The following is a 5758-nucleotide window of genomic DNA, read 5'->3' as shown; positions in this document are numbered from 1 at the left end:
CTTGCTGCTCCTCTGGAGCAGAAGAATTTATTTTTATTTATTTAAAAACTTTTCTATACCGTCGCTAAGTTATATACCATCGCAATGGTTTACAAATAGGCACATAGACTAAGGTTGGTAAATCTAGGATATCGTATATTCTAACAGGTGCTAATAATGTTCGGTTACAATTTCATAAATAAAATCATTATTTGAGTAATGCTGGTCAAGTCCCAGGTATATTATTGAGTTACTGTCTCTTTGAGATATTACTTCTTAAATGTAGGATTGAGTAAATTCATTCTCATCTGCATTACTCTGTACTTTCATTCTCTACCCTCCACACTCTTTAGTGAAGGCTTTTTTAAAGAGCCATGTTTTTAAATTTTTCTTAAAAGTTTTGAGATTATTCTGTAATCTGAGTTCAGGGGGCATCGTGTTCCATAGTATGGGCCCAGCCAATGATAAAGCCCTTTCTCTCACTTGGGTTAATTTTGCTGACTTTACTGAAGGGATTGTTAGTAGTGCTTTGTTTGCTGAGCGGAGGTTTCTTTGTGGAACGTGTACTCGTAAGGCTGTGTTTAGCCAGTCTGCTTCTTTATCATATATTAGTTTGTGTATGGTATATAAGGCCTTGTATTTTATCCTGTATTCGATGGGTAACCAATGTAAGTCTGCTAGAGTTTCGGTTATATGGACCCTCCTCTTTTTTCCCGTCAGTATTCTGGCTGCAGTATTTTGAAGTATCTGGAGTGGTCTTATCAATGTGCTTGGGAGTCCTAGTAAGAGTCCTAGTAATCTCCATGCGCTGGCCAGCTGCCGGCATGCGCTTCCCCGGGACAGTGTCAAATGGCGCTGTCCTGGCCGCCCCCCTCCCCGCCCAGACCATGCCACCAGCCCGCCCCTTTCTTTGGGCCTGGCACTTCTGTGCATGGTGGGGGTTACGCGCATGGCCAGCTCGTTCTAAAATGCATGCAGTGCGCACAAGGCCCGGCCACACGTGTAACCCCCTGTCATTTTTGCTCGTGGCCGTTTTAAAATCAGGCCATGAATTTTGAGTTCACAATGGAGTAGATTTTCAAAGGGTTACATGTGTAACCCTTTAAAACCCCCACTGCGCGTGCCGAGTCTATTTTGCATAGGATCAGCGGCGCGTGCAAGCTCCGGGACGCGCGTATGTTCCAGGGCTTTGAAAAAGGGGTGGGAAGGAGACGGGGGCAGGGTGGCAGTCTGGGGGCGGTCCCGAGTCCTCCGGCACAGCGGCCGTGCCAGGGGATGGTGCGCCGGCCAGCCAGCTGCCGGCAGCCAGCCAGCACGTGCAAGTTACGCCTGCCTTGGGCAGGCGTAACTTAGAGAACAAAGGTAAGGGAGTGATTTAGATAGGGCTGGTTGGTGGGTTAGATAAGGGAGGGGAAGGTGGGGGGCAGGGAAAGGAAAGTTCCCTCCGAGGCCGCTCTGATTTCGAAGCGGCCTCGGAGGGAACGGGGAAAGCCATCAGGTCTCCCCTAGGGCTCGGTGCGTGTAAGGTGCACAAGTGTGCACCTCCTTGTGCGCGCTGACCCTGGATTTTATAACATGCGCGCGCAGTAGCACGCGCATGTTATAAAATCGGGTGTACATTTGTGCGTGCCAGGTAGCGCACACAAATGTGCCCCGTGTGCGCTCCTTTAAAAATCTGCCCCAATGGGCCTTGTGGGAACTTTCAAACTGGGCGCAGAAGTGTAAAGGTTATGCCTCTTTTTGCCTGCAAACTCAATGCCACTTTTCAGAGGAAAAAAGTTCCCTTTGAAAACTGAGTCAGAAAAATAATACCAAGGCGCACAGACCTGCACCTGCTCTTTACGTGAGCTTTTTCCAGCAAAATAAATGCGCTGACTTCTGAAACTTCACACGTGCATGTGCCAGGGCTGCTAACTTCTCCCCAGCCCCTGCCTCGGAAACGCCTCTCCTATCTGCGGGCAGACCATTTCCATGCATAAAAGGCTTTGCAAACTGCCCTCCTGGTGACTCTAACAGCACTCCAGTCACTAGCATGGCATTCATATTGCTTTCTCTACTTCTAAACGAAATGTAGTTGATGAAGGATAATCAGCACGCCAAGCTCACAGATTCAATATGATCGCTGGTCAAAAACCCTCCTGGAGCCCCAGTTTAATTTTTTTCTAAATGCACTTAAAACCCAAAATACTGAAGAAATTAAAACTTAAATGCATATATAAATAATGAAATTGGGACTCTTGGAGCTTTTTTGACCGATAATTATATGGAATCTGTGAGCTTGCAGTATTAATTACATGGAACCCTGATATGAGGTCTTTCCTCTTTTCTATAAATATTTTTCTATAAATAATTTTTTTCAATAATATTGTGGTTTTAGAGGCTTACTATTAATCATTAATTCTTTTCCAAGTGATTTTATTTTTCTTGTCTCTACCGTGTCTGTACTTTTTATGGTGGCTTTTTTCCTCTTTCCTCCTTCTCATCTATATCATATTGTAGCAGAACTCCAGTATCTAAAATGATCTTCCAGTATCTCGTCGCCTTAATACGTTCTTACTCTAAGTATTATTGCAAGGCTTCCCTTTTCTTCCTTGTCTGTGAAGGTTCCCTATATGGTTTGATCTTTGTCATTATACTAGGTTATGGCATTTATACTGTTTACTGTACTGTGTTGTGTTTTGAGATTCTGTGTAAGAAATGACTACAAGTGGAAGAAGAATCTTGAGGGAATGATGTTATTTAATTACATTTACATTCATCTTTAAAGCATTCAGGCGATGGGGTAACAATAAATATAATGAACAGAAGATGGACTTTAAAGGTTTCCTTTCAGAACCTCTTGTCTGGGAGGGGCCCTAGTGCTAGACAGGGTCTACAAACCTTACAGCACAGTACACACAGTTCAAAACACAAACTCAAAGATGTCCATTTTCAAAGGGTTTAGGGTCCCAACTTTGGAAGTTACATTCCTACATTGGCCCTTTTGAAAATGTACGAAGGCTGACTGCATAAACTGAGGCTCCCACCAGGTCTCCTATATTTAGGATCCTAAAGAGTTAGTCGCCATGGAGGTGCAAGTTCTTAACACTGATTTTCAGCATCCCTGCTATCCTAATTCTAGGCCAGTGAAATAGCAGGCCTAAATTTTAGGACTCTAAGTTTGGCTGAAAATAGGTTCCTCTTTCTGAGTATTGTTCTTGAAGTGTTTAAGGCATCACTGTAAAATATAAGGAAAGCAACTTTTATTTGTTATATGATTTAAAATGTGATAATTTGTTTTTAAGAAGGTGAGAATAATACATTTTCTCCTTTGAACTTCATAAATCAGTTTTGCTGTAAAAGGTTGGGAAGCAGAGTTTCTTATCTATCTTTGGGTGAATAGCACCATGTTCTTATCTATCTTTGGGTGAATAGCACCATGTTCTAGCTGTAGCTAAGGTCCTGCTTGTAGATCTCTTGGTGTGATCCTCCAACCTGCCTTTTACTGGCCATACCAATTTTATCCCCATTCCTCCCAGCATTGCTGGCCATCTTAAATCAGATAATGTAGAGAGCTTCCACATGTTAGCTGGCATTGCACCCTGGGACATCAGATGAATGAGAGCTGTACAGGCTGGTAGTGCCAGACTACTCACCCAAGGCATCCATCTGCTCTAGAGACACATACTGTACCTCCTGCCACTCAAATCATGTAAAACTTAGATCACATGAGAGAGAGAGAGAGAGAGTGTGTGTGTTTTTCCCTACTCATCTCCAGGAGCACATGGCTCCAACTATGGAAAATGTGAGTGCAAACAACAGCTGCACCTAAGATTATAAATCAAAGATATTCTTTCACCAGGGTTGGAAGAACCGTGGGCACTCTAGTGAAGTCTGAACTGCCCCTGTAAAGGTGTCAGCTACTATAGAATGAATGTTCAGAAGCGAAGTTATCTTGACCAGATTCAGAACCTACAATGCTTTTGTGGCAAAGAGCAGATAGGGTCACTTCTGTCCCAATGTTGTAGGTTAAAAAAGCCAGGTACAAGCCCTGTTTGTGACCATAAATGGCCCTGTGCCCATAAATGGTCATCATTGATCTAAGTTGATATGATGGACATGGAATAATAATAACTATTACACTAAGTCATATCCTTGTGACACTTCCTCCTGTGAGATCAAGGTGATATCCAGTACTGGCACAAACATAAGAATATGTCCCCCAAGCTCAGAAGCCTCATCTCCATACAGGAAAAGGCTGAAAGAGAGCATATGAGAGAGAGAAAAAAGAGCCATAAATTAATGCACAAAACTTAGTGTGCACCTCTGGAAGAGGCAGAAAACAACATATGTAAAACTACTTTATTGGCAGCATATAAAATTTGGTAAGCATAGAAATTGCATGATACTAGGTAGATAGTTATATCCTGCAACATGCTTTGCAGGTACAATCCTAAGCCTATCCACAACATACCAGCAGAAAGATAAGAGATTGTTCCCAGACCTGCGTCTTCCATATCACAGTGCACAGCACCTCAGCAAAAGTATATGACAAGCACAGTCACAAAAATACAGGATACTGCTGACTCACTGGGTTGGATTGTTCTGTTCAGCCTGTAGTAGCGTCCCTGTGTTTGAGCTTTTAGGTACTGGGCATTTAAGAGTTCAGTGACATCCCAGACGTCAAGACAAGATGGCTTCTGGTGGCTGCTTCCAGAGCACAGAATGTCTATGGAGCTAAAGAGTTCAAGAACAGTCAGAGAAAACCAGAAATATTGTTGTGCTTTGTGATGTGTTGGACTGAAAGTTCTCTGATGTTCATCCAGAAAAGTGCTTTTCAATTCACAAGGCATATGCTTAGTAAATTAAAAAAAAAAAAAAAGCCTATGTTAATCCTTAAGTATTATATACAGTTGAAGAACTGTCATAAAAAAAAGTGATTTATTTCAAAGAATATTTGTCTTTCTGATTATCTTTAGTCTGTTTGTGACTGCTTAGTTGTCTATCTCTCTCTCCCTGGCCAGTTTTGCATTTTTTAAAACATGTTGCAATACTACAGACTTTTAATACATTTTGAAATGTGGGGCTTGAAAAATAAAAGACCAAAGGATTGAGCATGCTGTTCAAATAAATGAGAGGAAGGGAGACCGAGAAGATCAGCAGGAATGTTTGAAAGGATTTGCACTGATTTAAGCTCCTGGAGATAACAAGAGCCAAAGTGGCCACTGTACTGGGGAGAAAGCAGAAGATAAACACAAAGGCAACAAAGGTCACGGACTTGGCCGCCTTTTGGATCTTACCCTGTTTGTCCTTGCGCTGGTGTCTCAGTTGCCGCACAATTGACCAAGTACAGAACATTATAATACCAAGCGGCACAACAAACTCAATGACAAAGAAAGCATTGTGCCAGGTCGTCATGGGGCTCTGTTCACTGTTGAAACTGAAGCTCTCGCAGAGGGTTTTGTTATCTGCTTCACTCACTGTCAGATGGGGCTTTGTTAGAAGGTGCATCGTCATGATTACAATAAAGCACCATATCATACAGGCTGTTCCTATCGCCCCCTTCTTGGTTGTCATATTAATTTTGTGATGAGGGTGCACCACTCTGAAGTATCGATCAACTGCTACCGCAGTCAAGAAGAAAATGCTGCCAGCTCTGTTGAGAGACATCATGAACAGAAAGAGCCTGCAGGGAATATCACCAAAGTGCCAGTCCTTCCATTGTAGAAAGTAATAAGCCCGAAATGGCAGGCAGAAGATGAGCGAAAAATCAGCCAGGGACAGGTTGAAGAGGTAAACC

General features: G+C 42.8%; 1 long non-coding RNA gene across 1 annotated transcript; it reads right to left on the bottom strand.

The window, feature by feature from the left end:
- Window positions 1–4271: 4271 nt before the first annotated feature.
- On the bottom strand, window positions 4272–5339 carry LOC115072991. The gene is made up of 2 exons (XR_003851913.1): window positions 5259–5339; window positions 4272–4814 (listed from the first exon to the last, which is right to left on the bottom strand). It is a non-coding gene; the product is annotated as an uncharacterized LOC115072991 (long non-coding RNA).
- Window positions 5340–5758: the final 419 nt, after the last annotated feature.

Source organism: Rhinatrema bivittatum, chromosome 11 (assembly GCF_901001135.1).
Source record: "Rhinatrema bivittatum chromosome 11, aRhiBiv1.1, whole genome shotgun sequence".
NCBI lineage: Eukaryota > Metazoa > Chordata > Amphibia > Gymnophiona > Rhinatrematidae > Rhinatrema > Rhinatrema bivittatum.
The sequence above is the reverse complement of the archived record's forward strand: the minus strand, read 5'-3'. Positions and strand labels throughout refer to the sequence as shown.